The sequence below is a fragment of the Epargyreus clarus genome, unplaced genomic scaffold (assembly GCF_041222505.1).
Source record: "Epargyreus clarus isolate Ecla_fem2 unplaced genomic scaffold, WU_Ecla_fem_2.2 ptg000007l, whole genome shotgun sequence".
In the NCBI taxonomy this organism is placed as follows: domain Eukaryota; kingdom Metazoa; phylum Arthropoda; class Insecta; order Lepidoptera; family Hesperiidae; genus Epargyreus; species Epargyreus clarus.
Genome location: NW_027332215.1, coordinates 19,239,715 through 19,265,164, shown reverse-complemented (window position 1 = coordinate 19,265,164; position 25,450 = coordinate 19,239,715). Strand labels below are relative to the sequence as shown.

General features: G+C 36.4%; 1 protein-coding gene across 1 annotated transcript in view; it reads left to right on the top strand.

Moving 5' to 3' along the window:
* LOC140743600 (uncharacterized) overlaps positions 1 to 25,450 on the top strand; it is a 235,745-nt gene that overhangs the window by 130,030 nt on the left and 80,265 nt on the right. The gene's annotated exons all lie outside the window — the stretch shown is intronic.

Here is a 25,450-nt window from a genome sequence, read left to right as displayed (position 1 = left end):
GTCGTAGGCCTACGGTGGGTGTAGCGAAAGTAGGGTAAGGGGCGCGTGGCTCGTAGCACCCAAACCTGGGGGCCTACCACCATTTTTTAAAAACCATCATAGTTCAGAAAAGTTTTATTTCAATATTGCATCAACATTATTATTTTTCGTATACATACACAGTTACCTCATAAATTTCATGAAAAAGAAAAGAATGAATAATTTCGACTGACATAATACAAAACTGCTTATTGTAATATTATAAAAAGAATCTTACTTTAACAAGGTCGTGGTACGAAATATCATTGTATGATTAAAATAATAATGTTATAAGAGATGGTAGTAAACCCCCTGTTTGTATTTGAAACATAACATTATATAACATTTTTTCGCTACTGCAAACTTGATGAAGTATTGTGGTATTATGAAAAGTTCGTATGTGTGTTTTATAGGCATGTAAATTTGCGTCTACGGAGACACATAAACGTGCTACGCGGTGCGTAGCCCGGAAAATATCGATCCCACTTGTAGACGGTGCTACAACCCGTCAAATTATATCCTTAAAGTATAAGGATAATAAAAACTATAGTATGAGGAGTTATTGTTAAATTAGTTATCAGTAATAATATGAGTTTGAAGTCGAATGTCGAATAGATATATAACCAAAGTTGTTCTTTACAATTCTCAGACAAAAGAAAAATGTAGAATATCGATTTTCAGGTTACTATTAATCCCAATTAATTATTACCTAGTTGCAAACTTACTAATATTATTTTTTGGTTATTTACTTATTAATTTTAAACTTCACTAAACGCATATTTAAGTTTATCTTTGTAAGTATTATGATAGTTACTTGCTAAGTAGCACATAATAGTGAGTGTTTTAGTGTCCATTAAACGGTGGAACGTTGAAGCAAAGATTATACAACATTACTCAGCTCGGTTAGTCTTACCGCACTCTGTTAGTTCACACGCCATTCCACACATATTCAGTTTGGCACATATCTACACAGCAAGAACACATGAACCTTGCTTATGTGTACAAACGGTTTTACAGAATTAGGTTGCAACGTACAATATTAGTTCAAGTTCGATCTATTAGTGAAAGCGACAATTTTAATTCGATCTGCGGTCACTTGGAAACGTCTCAAAAAGACGGCTTACGACTGTTAGCAAAATCAATCTGTCCGATGTTTTGTCTATCATAGATCGACATTTGTAAAAATTCTTTGTCAAATTTCGATATTTTTTTAGTAAAATTGAATAGATTTATTATTAGTACCGGACGTTAGGCAGTTTTTAAACATCTTTATTTTTACCACGCTTTTTTTTAGCTTGACTTGTATGTAACTCGAACTCTTTGAACTCGATTTTTACCCACTTTGAAATTTGAACAATTATCAAGAACAATACACGATTTTACCGTATTTTTTTTGTTTTTAAACTATAATTATTGATGATATAACTTGATATATGGACGGGCGAATTTAAAATATACATATACATAATTCAAGCGAACAGTTGTTATACTTGAGTTATAGTTAAATAAATTCAGCGCAACTTTAAGCAGCTTTAAAAGTATTAAATATGCAGTAATATTTTACGGTATAAAACAGCGCAAAGACAAAAATACTTTGCTGCATATCATAGCTGAATTCCGAGGAAACTGGGGATTAAGAACTGCACGTTTAAAGATTAAGGAAAGTCGACAACTTTACGAAATCTCGCCGCTGTGGCAAGAGACGGTTATGTAAACCCCAAAGACATCGGTTACCAGTTTCTAAGAACTGAGGTCATGCTTTATTTCGGCACTGCACTGGTTCTTAGAAAAGTAAATTTACTATATTTTAGTTTTGAAATACAAGTTTTAACTGCTTCTGCGAAATAGTACTCAAAGTCGGTGATTTTCTCGAACTAGCTTTTGTGCATGTCATACAGATATTTGATACCATCTGATATTTCAAGTCACAGAAGTAGTGACTGAATTATAGTAATTTATTGATGTTTGCGTCGAAAATTGGAACGAAGACAGAATACGAGCAAAGATATTCAATGATATAGTGGTGATAGATCGGACGTGGGGAGAAAAAATGTTATCCGCAGTTTTTTCCAATTTGTGGGTCAAGTTGTTCCGATGTAAATGTCAATCGATTCGAGACAGTGTTAGTGTGGAGTGGGATTAATATTTATGTGTTAAATCTTGACAATATCTATAAACGATTAAATATAAAGGACGGACCGCTTTGTATTTAATTTATTTCAGTAATTCAGGACAATTAAGTCGCGACACTCAATTATCAAACGTATTCGAGCAGTCATTAACCATTATAACACATGCATACACATACAGTCACAACAAATTCCTATGGCAACCGCGAATTAATTCAGTACTTTATTTGAATCTAGGGCAATATGAAACTCAATCTCGGGGTTATTGGGTTAAAACGAACGAGTAAAACAATAGGGCAGTGCTCTGAAAGCGGTGAAATACGGAAGTGGCATGGCCAGTTTTCACCGCAGGACTGTGGGCCGGGCTCGCGAAAAACAACAATGCATTCATTCCGTCCAATCTCGTAGGAGAAACAATTAATATTTTAAACAATGCAATTGCTGTATTCTTTTGCATTTTATATTTGCTGAACTGTAATGTAAGCCGTAATCTTAGCGTTATTTCTTTAGGCGTTGACGTATCAGACACGCGACGTCCCAGACACCGTGCGATAAAAACAAAACAATGAACACGTCTATTTTCTTAGAACAAAGAGATCTATCTAGATGAAAGTTGTAGAACCCTTTGTGGTTTGATTCCAGAGGCTTCATAGCTATTTATACTTAATTAGCGTTATTATGTTCTAGTTTCAACGGCATATAAATCTACTGACTCTATAAAATTTTGGTCGTGTTATAAAATGTCTTAGTAATTATGCAATGAGAAAATATAGTAGTCTCTTTAACGACACTGCGAATAACTTATTATGCTCGCCCATCTGATTGCTTATTTCACGCATGAAATCATCTCAAAAGGATCTTGGTAATGAACTTCTGGCAACAAGGTGAAAATACTATATAATAATGTTAAAGAGAAATTGTTATCATAGAGTTAATAAAAGCAACAGTCAGTTGCTATTTCCTTTGAATAAATTAGTCTGTTTCTGAACTAACTTCGTCAACCCATTACTGCTGGGCACGGGTTTCCACTCAGAATGAGAGCGGCTTAGGTGATACTTTGCAGCTTAGCGCTGCAACAAAGAATTATTAGACTTCTTAAATCCATGAAACTTGTTTTAAAAACTCTCACGCGTGCCTGATGCATTGCGTCATTATTTTTTACCGTTACAAGTAATAATTTATACGTAAAGTTAAAAATTAGTCTGGTTGTAATTTCAATTTATCAAAATCCACTGTCTATAGTACCGAAAATCTAACACACATTCCTTCTAAAATCGGTATTAATACACAGGTATTGTCCTGCCTCCGGTTTACATTTATTGCGATTCCGGGAACCATTGCCGTTTCGTTTTCATCCTGGCAATATTCCCAGAGCTGTACTAACTTTTAAGCTGCATCAATCAATCTGACAATGTACGTTTATTTTTCTTTCCGGACGGTCTCAATGGTCCCAATGCTACGGTATTGCTGCCTCATTTTAAGCTGCACTGGCTTATATTCCGATATTCATGGTGCTTTTTTTTTTCAAGTACGTTGATGGCGAAATCCGAAGATATGAGGATTTGTGAACATTGCTGAAGGCCGTTACAAGGCTGATGCCCTGGCAGTTTGATAAAAACTGCAACTGCATCATTAGATTTAAAAACCTATTTCACTAGTCGAGAAACATACGAGTTTGTACAAGCCAAGTACAAGTCGAACATATTTTTTATATATCTTTCTTGTAATAAAGGAGTAGCAGACAAGGTAACGGTAGGTGGCTACTGCCACCATTGGGCATCCATTAATTATCAACTGTGCATTATCAAATTCAACGCATAAAAATGAGCGTTTTTTAAAACAAAATACAGCTATTCCACATCGCGCGCCGCTTAAAACAAAATCTCCCTGGGTTGGTGGGTGCACACAAAAAAAGAATCCATACAAAAGATATGTTCACAAAATGATAAACATTCCACGTTTGCATAAAATGCGTCGAGTTTCATCTACAAGCGCCCTCAATGCCCTCAGTGGTCATGGGTCTTGTGGCACTGCGAGCGCCGCGAAAGTAGGTACTCCATATTGCACGCGATTTTAATTTTTGTCATGTTTTAAGGAGAAAGCAGTGATAGCCTAGCTAGCTAGGTTAAGAAACGCGGCCTCTCGATCGAGGGGTCCGAGGTTCAAATCCCAGGCTCGCACCTCTGATTTTTCAAAGTTACGTGCGTATTAGAAATTAATTATCACTTGCTAAACGGTGAAGGAAAACATCGTGAGGAAACCTGCATATCTGAGAGATGTATAAAAAAAAGATCTCAAAAGGTATGTGAAGGCTACCTATACGCACTTGGCCAGCGCGGTGGACTATGGCCTAATTCTTTTCATTCTGAGAGGAAACCCGTGCCCAGCAGTGGGACAGTAATGGGTTGATAATGAAGGAGAAAAATTTAAGCCACAGTAGAATATAATTTTTGAACGACTGTCGGCTTAGGATTCTGCTCGCTTGCAACTTGTGGAATGTGAAACGAAGTTAAACGTCGAAGTCTTTTGGCGCATTTGGGAAATCAGTGCATAGTAGACTAACGCAGTAGCGTAGTAACACAATTTTTAACGTTGAGTAAAGTTATGCACGGCTATGTAACACATACTTTGTATTATTTTCTTTCGCTTATTGGCCGCTTGCTTGCATAAAAATTGTTGAATGTTTATTTTAATATTTACGAGAAAGAAGTGTATCTTCCGTGATATGTTAAGTATTCCTTACAACAACCAGAAACTTTCTGTATACTGTATCAAAGTGAGTGTGAGCACGTTAGCTAAACTAGTTCTAAAACTTTAAAAAAATAAAACTGCGTCACCTAATTAAATATCAGTGTAAAGTACTAATATCTTAAAGTATATCATAACTTTTGTAAAACAGCAGTAAGCCTCTGAGCCTAAATCTATTCATACTGTCTCTCTTTTCCTTAACTTTCGATGTAAATAATAAACCAGTAAAGAAAAAGTACTATAAAGTAATGGTGAGAAAAGTTCCAGGCAAACACTTCAGTTTATTTCTTGTGTATACATTTATTTCAAGCAGATAATATTTTACTTAACATTCTTTTAAAAACAAGTTTCCGTAAATACATTTTAATAGCTATTGCAAGGGAATAAGTAATAATTGTTATTAAAAGTCGGTTAATCATGTAAACAATTTTGTACGTTACTGCGAAGGGGATAGAGAATTCTATGCAATATTATTTCAGTATATTTTCTTTTCCTCGAACGTATCGAAACTTCATAAATATAAGGGACGTGACACACGAACGATAGTGAGTTAATACACGAGTGACAGTTAGTGTCATTGATCGTCGCCTGTAGTCGCTAATGGAATGGTCTTCTTCTTCTTTCCATTCTTCTTTTCACAACGAAACACCCGAATTATGTATTTTCGTGCGTAGGTACTTGTCTACGTTGAAATATATTTAATTTATTGTAATGCGGCGATAAACGACAGTCGGTCGGTGTCCGTCGGCATCGGTAGTCGGCCGTCGTCGCTTGACGTCGGCAACGGCAGTCAATTGTAAGCTACCATTGACTTTGACCACCACCACTTGACATCCACGGTCATGGTGGTCAGTCGTTGGTTGCTGACGATAGGTGGCGGCCAACACAGACTGTCGTCGACAGTAGTCAGCGTCTGTCGGTGTGGCCTGTTGCTCATGTATTACCTCCCTTAGTAGAATAAATATTTTATCTGTAAATACTTTGTGGTTTTCTCACCAAATGTTGTGTGCGATCTCTGACTGAATAGAACAGATGGATTTGTTCTTTTACTAGTATTATGATTATTATTTATGTAAATATTTTTATATCGTTTTGTGAAAGATGAATTATTCGATTTAAGAGGCATCACCATCGGTTGTTGGTATTACGGTTTATAGGATGGTAAGGGAACATGGTCAAAGGTATTTGAAGTCTACCAATACCCAATTGCATAGCGCGGTGGACTCAGGCCTAATCCTTCTAATTCTGAGAGAGGATCCGTGCCTAACTGTGGGACAATAATAATATTATTATACTTAAACAATTCAAGTATTCCATATTAAAATACATTATTCGAGAATATTGCGAGTTAAATTAATCGGTTTACTGCCAGAAACAGAGTATTACAACACCAGCTAACCAGTAGTTTACTTTCGAGAGCGACCAAACCGAGCACTAAAACCTCTCGAACTACATAAATCCTCTCTCTCAAATTTAACAGCGAAGCTTCACAGACGGGATAAACTTTGGAATTATTGAAATAGTTAGTGAATAAATTAATTATTGGCTACCTGTCCACCTACCGGTAAACTTTCGCTTAATTGGACTTAAAATCACAACAATGTATTCTGATTTCGATGATTAATTGTTTGCAAGTGAAATTTTTTTGTAGGTACTTAAGGCACCACGGCGGATGGAAGGTTATAGACGAGATTGAAGCTAATCTACAGTAAGTTAGATGAGATATGAAAATGTACAGCTACACCAGTCAGATAGGGATCATTCCTTAACCCGCATTTCAAATTTAAAGTCGTTGTCAACTCATTACTGGCCATTACTGTCCCTATTGGGCACGGGTCTCTCAGAATGAGAAGGATTAGGTCATAGTCCACCGTACTGGCCAGGCGCGTATTGGTAGACTTCACATGCCTTTGTGATTTTTGTCTTTTATCTCTCAGGGGCGCAGGTTTCCTCGCGATGTTTACGTAAAAACAATAGTTCATTTCTGATACGCACATAACTTTGAAAGAGGAGCATGCCTGGGATTTGAACCCCGGACCCTTCTATCGAGAGCCGAGTTTCAATCACTGCTTACCTATCTAAAGTATGAGGAACCATGGCTCATATCCCTCTTGCTATATTGTAGAATATAAGAGTGAGAATTAACGTAACAATACAGAGTAAGCTCGTAATCCTGTTGAAAATAATATCTTAATTGGGCGCGATTCTCAAGCGAAGCTTGTTAAAATTAAGGATTTGACTGCAATTACTTTTATTTATTCTATGCGACAATAATTTAATAGACGGCAGCTGTTCTTGAGTTTCGAAGGAAGGTTATGGAAGGCAGACTTTCATATTAGTCCACTTACTATAAGATGGACTACTCGTTTGATATGTATTGTTAAACCCTTTGTGGTTCGACTCCAGCGGCATGGTCGCCATTTACCTTATTTTTTTTTTTCTCGAGGGAGAAACCTTCAAAAGGTACCCGAAAACGTGGGAGCGACGCCGGGATATGTGGGATTTTTACCGCACTAAAACCCCCCCGGTGGCCGTCCTCAACGCTTGTTGGAGAACTCCGGGATCTCCAACGGAACACAACCGGAGCCCTCCAAGCGCGATGCCCAACGGGCTCTACCCTGGGGGAGCAGTTTTCGCTCCTCCCACACCATGTATGTTTACGACGGTATGCGACCACACATACCGCCGTCCTTCCCGGGGTCGCTTGCTGGACGGTTCGAGCTCCCACTCTTGCCGTCCGCAACCCCGGAAGCTCCCTTTTAGTCGCCTCCTACGACAGGCAGGGGATACCGTAGTCCTATTCTAGTCCCGGAACTACAGGGTCGCCATTTACCTACCCACCTATTTCTATCTAATAACAGTAGTGTTAAACATTGCTGGATTCTGAAGGATGTGGTAAGGGAGACATACTTTTTCGAGGCATTCCAGCTTAGTCCTCAGGGGTAGCGGCGTAATATTGGCTGGTGTTAATTACAGACAGTTACCATCAAGTAGATTTCATGCTTCTTTGCCACACCTATATTATAAAACATATTGAATTTTATAAAAAAAGAAAACAGCTATTACCGCTCGCAATTGGTAGCTTTCTAGAACTTTTTTCATGTAACTAAATTCATTACAAAGTATGTTGTTACAACTTCAGTTCCAAAACATGCATTACTTGTTACGAGGGCGCTTTTCCAATAACGTAACTATCCTCTGTTTTAGACAAACTGTGTTAGAAAGTGCTAAAAGGTTTTAAACAACTGACCAGTCGCACTCTTGAGTAGAGAGGAACCGGTGACAGGAGTCGAAGTGAGTGGCTCGCTGTGCCAATAAAACTCTTAACAAAACTTGTCAATGCTGAGTCGCTTCGGAGTTTATTTGCGGTCTTTCTGTATTTTATTGCTCAAGATGTGATTTAAACTAATAGAGCTGGAAATGTTTCTTTATATTTTTGTCGTTACAGTTAAAGTCATGTAACTTATGTAAACTTTTAAAGGTGGTAGAACCCTTTGTGGTTCGACTCCGGCGGCACCACCGCCTCACCAATTTCTACCGTATAATAGCAGTGTGAAGCGCTGCTATGTTCTGATTTGTAGGGTGTGGTAAGGGAGACATACTTTTCCCAGGCGTTCCAGTTTAGACGTCAGGGGTAATGGCGCGCCTGTGGCCGACTCCTTTTAATTTTAATCCTATTTGGGGTTGATTACAAATGTCCACGGGCGGCAGTAGCCATTTACCATCAGGTGGACTGCATGCTCACTTGCTACCACTATAGAAAAACAAAATAAACTTACATACGAATTTATGATGCCATATATCATGCACGAATGAAGATATCCAAGATCGAAATTTGGCAATTTCTGCCTATTAAAAATTGTTCAATTTGATCATTAGTGGCTAAAAATTAGATAAATTTATTTTTAATGAGGAGCGCATGTGGTTTGCCTTAACTTTCTTGACAGCCTAAATAGCAAAATGTCCAAATAAGAATAAATTGCGTCGCCAACCCATTACTATCCCATTGCTGGGCATGGATCTCTCCTCTAAGTGAGCGGGATTTATGTCATAGTCCAACGAACTGGCCAAGTGCGAATTGGTATATACTTCACACACTCTTCAGGTGTTAAGATAATAAGACAGGATAAGATTCTAGTCCTACTTGAGGTGAGCCAGATGCATTGTTATATGATTAACCTAGAATGCCTCGTGTAATTTATTTTCTATTAACTTAATTCAAGTCAGAATACAACTTGACTGGTGTTGTCTATTGTTAGTGTAGGTGAATAAATAGTAATGTTTCCTATAGACAAACTAAAGTCTTGGACGTTTCTTTGGACAACGCCCAACTGGGTGCTCCATATATAAAACTTATGAGCGTCTACGAAGACAGTACAGATTATCAACTATGAAATCTTAAAGTAAATATCATCGTTCACAAGCTCACAAGTTGATCGTAAGTAAATTAAATTAATTTCGTCATACATATTTAATTGTTAAAAGGGTATCGGTTATTCACTTCAAGTTACTTGATTAACACATAAATAATTTAAAATAGCTTAACGAAATTACTTTATCGTACGCGATGTGATTATCCACTTTAATTAAATAAGAGTCAAAACATACCAACTTCATTTAAGTAGAGCTTTGATTCCCAACCAGTGGTCCGCAGAAGCCAAATTATGGTCCGCAAACAGTTTTAAATTAGCGGACCGTTTATTAGATTTAGTCGCTTGAAAGTAACTGATGATTTACGTGTAACTTTGAGTAACAATGTTCGTTCGTAGGATACCTGAAATTGTAAAGATGATGAAAGTACCTACAGAAATTACATTAATACAAAACTACAAAACTTTATCCTATAATATTATTATTTCTTTTTATGTATGTTCCTATTGAGTTTTTCATTAGAAGTTAAAGTTTCAGTTTGAATATTACAGTTTATTTTAATGTACCTATATAATGGTCCCTGCTAACAAGAAAAGGTTGGGAACCTATGAAGTAGAGAATGTTTTCTTCATCGGCTGACATGAAACGGTACTGCACCGACGCCGGCAGCAATATTTCTCAAGAAGAGCCGAAAGAACATTGTGGAATGAATTCATCTTTCTTGCATATTTTTAAGGTAAATTAAGAAGGTTCCAATAATGATTCACACCGCACTTATTTAGCATTCAGTGTGTAGGATCAGTGTCAATATAACACACGATTTAGTCTGTATGTAAAACGAATAACTGAAAGATGTATTGAACTGTGAAAATATAAACAATGTTATTTGAACAGTTAAACTGATATTTGAACTGTGAAAAAATGCATAAAAGTTCCCAAATAAAACGCGTATAAACTTTTGCAAAAAGAATTGTCTTTTTTTGAGCACGAATCGAAATAGGCAGTTTAGAGAACTGCCAAACACTAACTAGAAAATGCATTTGACTTTTAAACGATTTCAAAAATAGGGGCGGCCCTTTTATAGAGGTGTCTGGTTTTATTTATTCACCTCGGAAATACCTTTATTGATTTGAATAGTTCTAAAAACTATTAAAACTATGGCCGTCAATTGAGCCGAGAATAATTGCGGCATCTATTTAAATGCCATTTTAATTTTTAAAAGTTTACCGCCAGTGTTGTATTACTTTATAGTTGTTATATTTTAAGTTTATTTATATGTGATGATAGATTTTATATAAAAGCAGTGATAGCCTAATAATCTGGAACTCTCTCTTTCAATTATGAGTCCAAAGTTTGAATACCTAGTTTGCACTTCTCATTTGTCAAAGACGCATGAAGTCTACTAAACGAATACTTCAAGCTTAGTGGACTGTGATCTCCGTTTTCGAGAGGAAAGCTGTGCCCAGCAATTGGAGTATTACAATGTTTAATGATATTTTATTAGAAGTAGCATATAAGCATACAGTCCATCAGATAGTAGATACTCGTACTACCACTAGAGAGAAAAGGGCTTCGAGTCCTTTAGGGTCGACCGCAGATGCGTTGCAAGTCTAAGGACTAAGGTGGAATGTATTGTATACAGGGTGAATTTTTAAAACGGGCCTTCAGGGCCAAATCCGAAACTATAAGAATTAGCAAAAAATGCTGAAAGGAGTTACGAGGCCGATTTTGATAAAAACTAAAACTGCATCATTACTTTTTTAAAATAACTTTTTCCCTAGCCGGGAATCGAACGAGTTCATTTTGAAAAAAAATACAGCCTCTATATTATTCCACTATCTGATAGTGTTGCTTATAAGGATCAATTTCTGGGAAGTAATGATAAATGACAAACTAAAGGAAAAGCCTCAATTTTAAGAAAATACATATTTTTTTATATTAATTTGGCAGTTAAGTTCCCGTCATTCATCAATTTAAACATTTCGCGTATTAACAATTTTTTGGCTCAATGTTTCAAATCATTCGAAATGTACGTTTTGTTCTTCAAGAATTTATATTTTTATGTCCGACTTAGTTAAGGTTACTTTTAGGACCATTATAATAGATTTAACTTGCTATGGGCGGAGTTTCGTTTTATACAGATGTAAAATTGACAATTTGCGAGAATGTCTTTTTCGAGTCAAATCCGAGTGATAACTAAACAAAGAGATATAGAAAATTGTATTTACTGTTGAAACGTAGTTATAAACAACAAACAATAACAATTTACTATTTAATCACTTATCTAATTTTATTAAAAAATAAATCATAAAAACGGCGGTAATTTACTTGCCAAAACTATTACTTTCTTATACTAAGCCGTATGTCATGGTTATAACATCGAATAATTAGTTGATTAACCAACAAATTCTTCAATGGTATGACTTACGTATGTTTCTAAAGAATTACACATAAATCATTTGTTATGTATAGTCCTTAAGGAGTAGCATGGCAATGTATGGAAAAATATGTATTTTCTTCAAAATTTTCCTTTTCCTTTAATTTGTCACATAACATTACTTCCCAGAATTTGATCCTTATAAGCGACACTATCAGATGGTGGAATAATATAGAGGTTGTAATTTTTTTTTAAATGAACTCGTTCGATTCCCGGCTAGGGAAAAAGATATTTTAAAAAACTAATGATGCAGTTTTAGTTTTTATCAAAATCGGCCTCGTAACTCCTTTCAGCATTTTTCGCTAATCCTTATAGTTTCGGATTTGGCCCTGAAGGCCCGTTTTAAAAATTCACCCTGTATATAGATCCTTCAAATAAGAAAACTGCCGTAATTTGGTAAGTATACATATGGCGAAGGAGATACTTGAGCCGAACAAACCAGACAGTAGAACTCTTAAAATTTATAAGTATAGAAAGTTAAATAAAAGTGCCTATAAAACCGAATATATCTATCTGGCTGCAGAATTATATTATTACTGCACTGTGCTTCAGAATATACTTGCAATATCAAAAGTGAATTTCCGCGAATTTCGAATATTCGGTAGAATATGTGGCAAGGCACGGAGCGCATATTTAGCGACAACAGCTGTTTGATGTTCATATGTACTAAGAGTACCAAGAGTACCTATAGAATTTCATTTTGTGAAACAATACCATTCATGATTTGAATTTGAATTTGAATTTATGAGCTCAGTGCATATTAGAAAGTTCATTTCTAATAGACATAGTTGTCTAAGTGATTTTTTACGATGTAGTGAACCCATTACTGTCTCACTGCTGGGCACTCCTGTATCTCCTCTCAGAATGTGAAAGATTTTTTTAAATCTCTCAAATATTCTGGAATCCACGCGATGTTTTCCTTCACAGTCAAAGTAAATGATAATTAATTCCAATCCATACATACCTAATTTTGAAAATCAGAGGTCTGGGATTCGAATCTCGGACCTTTCGATCGAGTGTTGTGCTCTGGTTTGGAAGGTATGTTAGCGAAGGCATACTTTTCCGAGGCATTCCAGCTGAATATTATAGACAGGCACGGCCCATGTCTGATACGTTAAATGTCTGCAGGAAGCCTCCTCGCTATCCCATTGTCGCACTACTGGACGAGGATCTCCTCTTCCAATGAGATTCGTTTATTGCCACAGCCCTTCACACTAGCAAATAGATGGTCTTTCCGACATGCAGGATTCCTCATGTTGCTCAATTAATTTTTAATATGCACATAACTTTGAAGAATCAACGTGCCTGGGATTTGAATCACAATTTACGCTTTGCATATTTTATTTTACATATCTTACATATTTCTTGTTACTAGAGGCCGAGGCTAGGGTTAATAACCCTGTATCGTTAGAACTAAGCTGAAACCTTAATGATGTGGATTTGGCTTGAAACTAACTACTTAGTTGCATGGAACTACATGCAACTAAGTATTGTAAACATTTTTAATCTTTTTTTTTATAATATAGGACTATCAGACGAGCATGCAGTCCACCCGATGGTAAGTGGCTACTGCCGCCCATGGACATCTGTAATCAACCCCAGATAGGATTAGATATTCCTACCTGAGGTCGGTCACAGATGCGCCGCTACTCCGGAGGACTAAGCTGGAACGCCTCGGAAAAGTCTGTATCCTTTACCACACCATTCAAAACGGAACACAGCAGCGCCTAACACTGATGTTATTAGGTAGAAATAGGTGTGGCGGTGGTCCCGCTGGAGTCGAACCACAAAAGGTTAAAAAAAAAACTACTAGTCCGTTCTGAAGGACTAGCCGGACTATACATTATTTCCCTCTTTAGTTTATTTAGTTTAAGCCGTAGTCTTATTTTTTATAATAATCCGAAAATAATTTTCCATTCTCTGGGAAAATTAAACTTTAAAGTGCGAAAATTAATACCTCAATTTCTTTTTCATTGAAAAGTATAATGTTAATGAACTACGATTAAAACTGGGAGAATGGAGCAGTATTTTATTAAATAGGCAGCTCAATAACACAATATACTATGAGCATAATATGTAAATGTGTATTATTAAAGCTGCGCAACGAATTTCCAAATTTCCCAAACGTTTCACACTTGTTCACTTATTGTATACCATATGTACAGCCAGCTGCAAAAGTAGACGAACATATTAAGGTTTCAAAAATACCTATATACCTAACCGTTCATAAATAGCTAAACATTCTTAGCATCATATTTAGTTGAACATCGTACTGTCAGTAGATGAACACTAAAGCGTCGAAAGTAGCTTGATTATATACTTGTTATATCTATACGCCTTTTTATGGGCGTGTTATCTCAAGTCCAGTAAAATCTTCAAAGCAAATAACTTACACGATCGTTCAGGTAAAGTTTCCTGTACGTCAGCAAATTCTTCGTAAACTTTGGCGTAATTGCAAACTGAAAACTTTCAGATCGGAAGTAATTACGAACATGGCTGATTTGTGCAAAATCTTGATTTATCGGACCGACGACTTAAGTATCTAATTCATATATGCAACAAATTTAATCAGGGCCTCAAGGAATACTGGGGTTCCTTGGACACACAAGAATTGAGGCCCATTGGAAAGTAATAATTTACGAAAAAATAAAAACCCATCATCATCAACCCATTACTGTCCCACTGCTGGGCACGAGTCTCCTCTCAGAATGAGAAGGATTAGGCCATAGTCCAGCGCGCTGGCCAAGTGCGTATAGGTAGCCTTCACATATATTTTGAGATTTTTTTTTATAAATCTCTCAGATATGCAGGTTTCCTCACGATGTTTTCCTTCACCGTTTAGCAAGTGATAATTAATTTCTAATACGCACCTAACTTTGAAAAATCAGAGGTGCGTGCCTGGGATTTGAACCTCGGACCCCTCGATCGAGAGGCCGGGTTTCTTAATCACTAGGCTATCACTGCTTAAAACAAAAACCCAACCATATTATATTTACTCATTACCTAAAAATAATAATAAGCAAAATACCTATACCACACCTATTTAATTCTAATTAATAATAGCAGTGGTAAATAAGTTGGAAAGACTTATTAACCACGCCATTCGATTCATCTTCTGTCTGCGCAAATTCGATCATATTTCCTCTTACCGTCGCCAACTTGAGTGGCTTCCTATTCGTGAGCGTAGACAGGTTAGATTACTTTCTACTCTTTTTTCTATTTTATCTGAACCGCCTACGCCGGGATACCTGAAGCAAAAGTTTCAGTATCTCCGTGACTCTCACGAGCGCCAGTTGCGATCTTCCAATTCTCTCGTTTTAACGATTCCACTTCATCGGACTGGCTTCGTATCCAAGTCATTTGCTATTCACGCTATTCGGTTGTGGAATGCTCTCCCGAATGAATTACGCAAAGCCTGCAGCAGACAGACTTTTAAAAAGATAATTAAATTATATTTTCTACAGAAATCATAGTGCTTATATTTACGGTTCATCATTTTTCTTATAGTGTACCCTATTGTATGTATAATTATATATATTATATTATGTGTGTGTTTGTTATGTAACCTATTGATTGTATAGTTATTGTATATACTTACATATATAATTATATACGTATACTCTTCCTAGAAATTTGAATACCGCCTTGCACGTTTTCTGCTTAGCCTAAAGGTAGACTGGCAGAGAATGCTTCTAGCATTAAGTCCGCCTTTTATACCAGTGTTAGTTAAGGTATAATAAAGTAAATAAATAAATAAATAAATCCTGCGGTATTTCGGTTTGGTGTGTTAAGGGTAGTAAAAGCGACATACTTATCCGAGGATTTCAAACTTACTCATTGAGAGTCCTCAGAGGTGAGCAACGCATCTGTGGACAACTTCAGGCAAGAGTTCTTGCTAAATCAACAAACAACTTATAATTTATTGTGGTTAAATTTCTACGACTATAATAGATAAATTGTTGAAGCATTTTTATCTTTCCTAATCCACGGACATCGTGACCTTGTGATATTGATAGAACGCCAATATTTACACTGTATGATTTGCTCTGGAATGTGTTGCAAAATACTCGTATATTGCAGTAGCAAAATGAAACGGTCATTCACTTTCTATTCGTATCGTAACTAATATTATAAATATATAAAATAAATTCGAATATCAGTGTTTGCTACGCTTTTACGCCTGAGCTACATAAACGATGAGTATCGTTGAAATGAATGAATGAAATTTTGTACACACGTGGTCAGGGGTTTAGAAAATGACGTAGGATACCTTTTATCCCAAACGTACCATTATCAAGAGATCCAAAAGACAAAACTTATCTTTTGTCCTGATAAGCTTTAGGACAATGTTATCAGTTTTTTATTGTCATCGACCTCTAAACTCGGATGGAGCCGCAGGTAAAAGCTAGTTGTTTATATTTGAACGTGACACGCGACGCGTAACGTGACACGTGACGAGACATGATGACGTGACAACTCTCGAAGCGTTTTTCTTTCACTTCGCGCTGGACATGGAAAAGCTGTTTATTTCGAAACTCACGAGACCACGGTGACGGAAAGAGGTCACTGTACGTAGTCCAACGTAGCAGCGGAAATAACAGGCAGTCGTGACACCGCGGAAATAAACCAGTCGTGAAAATAACAACTGCCAATTATTTTCATTTAGTGCAAGAATGTTATATTTGGGTTGCAATTGTAGTAAACCTAACTTGTAGACTTAATCTTAATTTGTGCCGTCGTATATTTTGTCTCTCGGCCGCCATCTTGACAAAAGCTTTTCACTCTATCGGGCATACTATTCGTCGCACAAATAACAACATTTGGAATCTGAAATTAAATTATACACAAAATAAAATATGATTAATGCTTAACCACTGGTATTAATAAATAATATCTATCAATTGTACTACGTGTGCCTAAAGGAAAACCTTGAAATTAAATTTGGCCCTGGGAGGCAAATTTCAAAGACCTTTAGTCTTGACGATATTTTTTTGTTTATGATATTGTTAGATTTCTTTTTAACGCGGGTGAATTCGCGGGGCACAGCTAGTCATCCATAAAGACGTGTAGATAATAATTGACTGTTGACAAATTATTCAAATAAAAGTGGTAGCGGCTTTAGCAACTGCTCAGTAGAATATGAGACAAGTTGATAGCTCACGCAACTATTGTTCAGGCGATAGTAGCCAATGGACGGTAATTCTAAGGGGTTCAATAATATTCAGCGGAGTATCTGTACGTTCGTTACTTCAATCACACCTGTATTGTTGATCTAAATGCATGGAAAATGGTTTGTAAGACCGCTGACACGTAGCAGGCCGATTTTATTTGATTGTATTTTCGTACGTGTTTCAGTATATAGTGGGATATTGATTATATTTTATTAACTTTTATGGTATATTTTTATTTCGAAGGTGATAGAACCCTTTATGGTTCGACTCCGGAAGCACCACTAGCACACTTTTTTCTGCCAAATGACATCGGTGTTACGCGTTGTTGTGTTGTGGTTTCAAAAGTGTAGAAAGAGAGACATATTTTTAACCGACTTCAAAAAGGAGGAGGTTATCAATTCGGCCGGTATCTTTTTTTTTTTTTTTTTTTTTTTTTATGTATGGTACAGCAATTACTCCGCCGTTAGTGGACCGATTTTAATAATTCTTTTTTTATTGTGTAGAGACGAGCTGCGAGTTGGTCCCATTTAAATATGGTTAGGATCCATCGATTGGTTCTGGAGAAAAAGAGGGGAACTCCTCCACCCATGTAAATATAACAGCCATAACTTCGCCGTTTATGAACCTATTTTAATGCCTTTAATTTCGTGTGTGGACAATTGCTACAAGTTGGTCCCATTTAAATATGATGAGGATCAGAGTGGGTTCTGGAGGCAAAATATGTAACTCCTCAACTGATGGGTATAATTGAGTTTTGTTTGAAGATATTTGGTGTAGGTTCTAATGAAATTGAAAAACCAGTTTATCTTTGACTATTTAAGGGTCTGATAATGTGGCTCGGAGTCAAAATATGTAACTCCTCAACCGATGGGAATAATGGAGTTGTGTTTGAAGATATTTGATGTACGTTCTAATGAAATTACAAAGCCAGTTCATCATTGACTATTTAAGGGTCTGCTAATGTGGCTCGGAGACAAAATATGTAACTGCTCAACCGATGGGAATAATTGAGTTGTGTTTGAAGATATTTGGTGTAGGTTCTAATGAAATTGAAAAACCAGTTTATCTTTGACTATTTAAGGGTCTGATAATGTGGCTCGGAGTCAAAATATGTAACTCCTCAACCGATGGGAATAATTGACTTGTGTTTGAAGATATTTGGTGTAGGTTCTAATGAAATTGCGAGGCCAGTTTATCATTGACTATTTGAGGATCTGATAATGTGGCTCGGAGACAAAATATGTAACTCCTCAACCAATGGGAATAATTGAGTTGTGTTTGAAGATATTTGCTGTAGGTTCTAATGAAATTGCAAAGCCAGTTCATCATTGACTATTTAGTTAGGTTAGGTTGGAACATATAAGACAATATAAAACTAAGCGAGCAGGGCGCGGCAGCGCCCTGCGAGCGGGCGGTTCCAATCAATGTAAATTCAGACCTTACCTTAATTCGTGATCTCGTTTATACAATTTTATATTGTATTAATATAAATGTTATTATGTCATCACTAAAAAGGGTGAAAAAAAATTTTTAACAAAAAATACAACCGACTTCTATGTCACTACAAAGTAAAAAATAATTCAAATAAATGTTGGTTTAGTACATATTTCTGAAGTCGGCGCTCAATATATTTCGTTGGATAACGATGTCAACAGCGTATCTAATATGAGCGTATCAATATATTTCGTTGGATAACGATGTCAACAGCGTATCTAATATGAGCGCCGACTTCAGAAATATGTACTAAACCAACATTTATTTGAATTATTTTTTACTTTGTAGTGACATAGAAGTCGGTTGTATTTTTTGTTAAAAAATTTTTTATAGGTTTAATCCCAGGAATGTTCTGATATTTCAGAGTTTTGTGCGTATTACAAATAAATCGTCACTTGCTTAAACGGCGAATGAAAACATCGTGAGGAAACCTGCATGCCGTAAAAGTTAGAATCTCAAGAGTGTGTGATGTCTTTCAATTCGCGTTTGGCAGCGCGGTGGACTATGGCCTAAACTCTTCGGCCCATGTCCAGCAGTGGGACAATAACGGTTGACTACAAGCAATATTAGTAGGAAAGTCGTTATTAGAAACCGTAATCTTCAAATAACATTATAGACTAGGCGATTAATCGATTAATTACATAATCGGATTAACTTGTGTCGATACCCTCGAATAACTGCGGATGCTAATATTCGAATCACATTCGTATGTCGAAGGGCAAACGCGTATTAGGGCTGCAGTTTCATATTTGTCGTTAAACAATAAATATAATCCGCAAATACTAAATATAATCGTAATATTTACTAAACTAAGTCTGTAATAAGCATATAGCTTTTAAAGTTATTAGTCAAATAATGATCACATATATCTACAAACTTTTGCAAAACCTCACTAAATTTTTTGTCACAAAAAATCTCAAGGAAATAAGTAAATCCTACGCTTAAATGTGGTCCATATTACACAAATATCAGTCACATTTTCCATATACATTCACTATGTTGTCCTGACAATTATGTATGCGGACGTTATTTGTCACGCGGCAACTCTCGCCGTGTACGTTGACCTTAAGATGGAATATGTCGAACTATTTCCGTTTAATTCCTCCCGGGAATTGCCGGTGCTATGCTTCAAGCTTCGATCACTAGTTCTTATTAGTGATCGAAGGCTTCAAGGTACTTTTGTTTGACAATTTACGTCACTCGTTTCGTAGTGAATTGTTTGATTCGTTCATTTCGTATATGAAACTCGAAACAAGAATTTCAAGATTTAGTTGACATTTATACTAATGGTTGCAAACAAAATCCTATATAATGTGTACGTGTATTAACTACATAGTCAATTATTTATATCTACCGTAGTCCGTAGCACAGGCGCGCCGACAAAGATTGTGCTTTTCCAAATACACTATACAAAATTATAATTTTATCTGCCACGACCAGTTACTAATACGTTCAATATTTGTAGAGTATTGTATCAGGTTAAGGACTAAGGGATCAGGGAAGGTTAAGGTTAGAATAGCCCGATCGATTATAAAAGGTTAGTAATCTGTAAAAGTGTGATATCGGCAAGCTGGCAAATACTTAACCTAAAAGTATTCACACGTACAAGATGTCTTCCAGCAATCCGTTAACATTAATACGGCCGAGACAATTACTCAACGTGAAGATTTGCCGTGAAAACATATTTACAGCACGAAGAACTCTGGGATTACGTTGAGAAAGGCTGTACTGACTCCAAACGCGATACCAAAGCGAACAGTTGCAACAAATTTCCATATAAAACTACACAATAAAATAAATGTTCAATTAAAACAATACATTTAAAACTTAGTAACGGTTATGTTAAATTATCTTGTTCTTCTACGGCTTATTTAAAGTAACAATTCAATTTCGGAATGAAATAAATAAGGGCTTGTATCTTCAACTTTATTTTCTCTCTTATAAGAAATCTGAAGTGGCTTTAACCGTCGGCTTCCATCCTAATTGCTTTGTAGACGATACGCTATTATTGCATTTATTTCTAACTTGTTGCTTCTAGATAGAACTTAACTGACTGAACGACATTTTATTTATCTACGATCCTTTTTAGGATTACTTAAAGCGTAAAACACACTATTACTGAGCAACCTCTATCTGTCTGTCTGTCACAGCGCCCTATCTCTTGAACCGTAATCGATAGACTTGAAGTTTTGGCAGTTAAATGGGTATTACGGAATTTTTCCCCTGATTTCTATAGTATTGCCCGGTTTTTCATTTCTACAGAAAACGATTATTCTTTATTATATCAGCAGTTGTCCTCAACGACTTCGTATGCGTGAATTTCTAGGTTTGGAGCCTATAAGACCATTTACAAAAGTTAAACATAAAAGTTAATTCGGTCACGTAGTTATAACACTTTTGTATCGTGAATATTCTGTACAGAATTTGATTAAAATTCTTTCAAGCGTTACAAATTTGGGTGAAGTTTAAATCCCACAGGGGCTGTCCAATATTTGGGTTAAAAAGTAGCGTATATTATTATCTGGCCCATAAACTACTGTACAAAGACCGTTGTTCTGTTGCTATGGGTAAGATAAACTGAGAAATATACTTAAATACTTTCACATATACAAATATACTTTCACATTGATATAGATAATAAATTGTCTGTCACAAAAGTTCTAATTATGATTTGGTTACGTTGGTGTGTAAGCCGAATTTGAAAAGTTGTACCATTTTTATGATTCCACCGAGGAAGTACCACTGCACTGCGTGCTGCTGCACGTCAGACCTGGGTCTAGGTTTGTAACTGATACACTTATTTCTATCGTGAAGAAATGCGTGTCGGTAGAAGGGTCTGACTGCCGATTGACTTACGTACGAGGTTAAATATTCGTACACCTAACTTTAATTTGTATAACTTATAAGTAACATAAGTTACTTATATACTTACGTAAGTATACTTAACTATATTTTCAAAATCTAAAACGGTAAGTCAACGTAACTTCCGTCCACTACCTTAGTTATTTTTAGTTTCCTTGCAAGAAACTTTGTTTAAAAATACTCGCGGTATTCTTTTATAAATTGTCTTAAGTTCTTGAGTTATTTTTATATTCTACTCGATTAGATTTTTCGAAGAAACAAAACTCATAACACCACGGTTGTCTGCCTATCGCCTACTACCACCTGACTGATGGTTGCATATGCTTGCATTTTTTTATAATATAGGAGTAGCATACGAGCATGCAGTCCACCTGATGGCAAGTGGCTACTGTCGCCCATCGACCTCTGTAATCAACCCCAGATAGGATATTCATACCTGAGGTTGGCCACAGATACGCCACTACCCCTGAAAACTAAGCTGGAAAGCCTTGGAAAACTATGTCTCCCTTACCACACCCTTAAACAAGAACATAGCAACGCTTAACACTGCTATTATAAGGCAGAAATAGGTGTGGCGGTAGTGCCGCCGGAGTCGAACCACAAAGCGTTCTACCACCTTCAACTTCCATCTTATTCGTTTAGCTACTGAGCAGTTGCGTAAGCCGCTACCGTGCGGGCCTCAAGTTTATTGGTTGAGTGGCAATGGAAAAACTTAAATAGTTTATTCAGAGAATCTGTCAATAGTCCAATGTCTTAAAGTTTAAGCTACTGCATAATCGTCAAAGGACTATAGATAGTCGCGTTAATCACTAATCGCTAAATATTGGTCGTCATCAACCCAGCATTGTCCCACACTTTAAACATCAGATGCGCGTGCCTAGGGCTTGAACTTCGGATCCCGCGTTCGTGAGGTCGAGTTTCTAAACCATTAGGCTATCACTACCACTTGGTAAAAACATAGTATCCAGTGGGCGGACAGCCTAAAGCTCGTTAATAGCTACCAACCAGGTTGACAAAGAAAAGAGAAAAAGATACTGAACGGTTTTATCTTTGCCTATTTATTTGGGGATGAGGCAGTGCCCCCGCCGGTGGGCAAATGAAAGGGACAGGCTAACCATCCCTTTTTCAAAACCATTCGGATAACGCTGAAATTTCAATGGCATAATATAAATACGCGCATTTTTAAGTTATCTACATTCAATTTTAACATGTAGTTTGCGATCTACAACAAATTGAAATTAATCTATTAATTAAAGAAGTAAAAAGATCCCTATTTATTAAAGACATGCAGATGTCAAATATTGATTTGGCCATTATAAAATGTTTTTAGTACCTTAATAAGGTAACAATTTTCACAAACTTGCTGGATTGATGCTACCTATTAGATACTTAATAAATTAACCGACTTAGTTTTAAATTAGATCTCGCAAAATTTTACGGTATAAAATTTGCAGAACTTTATTGCCAGGTTTTAATTTACGACTGATGAGACTATGTATATCTTGTAAAAGGCTTATGTATAAAATAGTAAATAAATCCGCACCCTCAAATGTATGATAACCGAGTTGGGAAAATCCGTTTAGAAATGTATGTTAGTCTGTTTGACAGAGGTAATCGCAAATCTACTGGCTCATATTTGCACGGTAACATCTAACATTTGCTTAAATTTTCAGACGATGGTTAATTTACCCGACTTCCCCAAAAGAGAGATATATCGGTCGCGTATGTATTTTTAAAGGTTTATTTGGGGGTTTTGTATCAAATAATTTAGATACAACATTGTTAAATGAATGTTTGTAAAGTACCCACTAAAATGGACTGTTTTCAAACACAATAATCAACCACAATAATCTGTTTAAATATGTATCTTTTGATGTATAATATAGAATTAACAAACGAGCACTGCACCAACCGACGGTAAGCGGCTATTGGTGCCCATGGAAATTTGCAATCAATCCCATATAACATAAGATTCCTACCTGAGGTCTGAGGACCCTGAGGAATAAGCTGGAACGCCTCGGATAAGTATGCCCTTACCGTAACTGCTGCTGTGTTCTAATTTTAAATCAGAACACAGCAGCGCTTAACGTTGCTGATATTAGGCTCATAAGTGCTTTAACCCAAACGCACGTACTAGCAAATGATAATAATGAACACACACACATACACATACACATGGTCGAAAGACCTTTGGTCGGAAAAATTGGATAGATTGATTATTAATAAAGGACGTTAATCGGGTATTCCGCTATATTAAGATCTTCGACAGTACCTGGTTACTTAAGTAACTGGTTTTGTCCAGTGCTATGGGGAGTACCGCATCTGTGGTCCGCTTTAGGTTACAGATGTCCTTGGGCGGCGGTGACCACAGACCACACATTACCGCTTCGATCTAATTTAAAAAATTGGGACAATATTCGCTTCATAATCATCATCAACACATTACTGTCCCACAGCTGGGCACGGGTCTCCTCTTAGGCCAGATATAGTAAGGCCAGAGTCCACCGCGCTGGCGAAGTGCGAATTGGTAGACTTCACATACCTTTGAAAAGTTTATTTTAAAGATTTCTCAAGAATGCAACTTTCCCGACGATGTTTTCCTTCACCTTTTAAACAAGTGATAATTAATTGAAAACATATCACTTTGGATTTGAACCTCGGGCCCCTCAAAAAAGAGGCCAAGTTTCTTAACCACTAAGCTATCACTGTTAATAAAAGCTATCTTATACTAAAATATAATTGGATTCTAAAAAAATTATATGGCTAGAACTCATAAACATAAATTGTTTCTGCATATGATTTAAAAATGTCTATAGGATAATGTAAATTTGTCACGCGAGTGAATAATTTTCTAATTATCTGCTCAAATTATGAAAGCATAAAATTTAACCAGATATTGGTAATTTAGAAACATTTTGAACGCTTATATAGCTCTGCATCGCACTAATCTTTGTTTATATAAAACTAGCTGACCCGGCAAACTTTGTACCGCCTCAAAATCTATTTATCAAAGATATTTCATATAAAATATAGTCTATGTTACTCATAGATAATGTAGCCTTCCAATGGTGAAAGAATTTTTAAAATCGTTCCAGTAGTTTTTGAGCCTATTTATTACAACCAAACGAACAAACAAAGTTTTCCACTTTATAATATAAGTATAGAAAAACTAACTTTGTACGCGAATACATAATACGAACTGTCAACAAATTAAAGGTGGTAGAAACCACTCCAGCGGCATTACCGCAACACCTATTTCTGTCTAATTAGTTCTCAGGGGTAACAGCGCCTCTATGGCTTACTTCAGGCACAAATCTAATGTTATCTGGGGTTAGCTACAGATGTCTATGGGTGGCAGCAGTCACTTACCATCCGGTAAACTGCATACTCGTTTTCTACTCCGATATTATAAAAAAAACTATTTTACTCCCTTAGGCTTTTATTAAAGAAGTAAAGAAAGCTCAAAACAGGTGTTTAATCATTTCTAACTAGATATCCAAATACTTATTTTCATATCCTATAAAATTGGTAGATTTTCAATAAACTACAACAACAATATAAACAACAATATAATCTTCTTATGGACGAAATTGTAAACCACAGAGTAGATATAAACAATTCATAAAAATTCTTTTGAACTTGTACTGAACATTGGTGAACCTTTAATAAGACACCATTATCTACGACTACAAAAAACACCACTTGCAACGACTGCTAACATAATTTACAAAGCCACCACGCTCGGTTACATAACCAAAGATAACGTTTATATTCGCCGCTCCACGTAGTTATTATACTTCGTGAAACCCGAGGTACAGATTATCTTGAACTATTGAAAATCGTGTTTAAATAATACAATTTAATTTGGTAGAAGAACCCTTTGTGGTTCGTCTCCAGCGGCATTACCGCCACACCTATTTCTGCCTCATAACAATAGTGTTAAGCGCTGCTGTGTGTGGTTTGAAGGGTGTGGTAAGGGAGACACACTTTTCCGGGGCGTACCATCTTAGTCCTCAGCGGTAGCGCATCTTTGGCCTACCCCGGTAGGATACATAGGAACTAAAATAGAGAAATGTCTATATTTTATTAAATATCTCCATCACAAATTCCCTATGGAGTAAGCTTCAAGCTCCCAACAGTGGTACTTAAAGGGGTTGCAACCATTCAATCAATTCGTTTAAAAAAATATTACTCATACGATCGACCTCCTAAAACCAAAG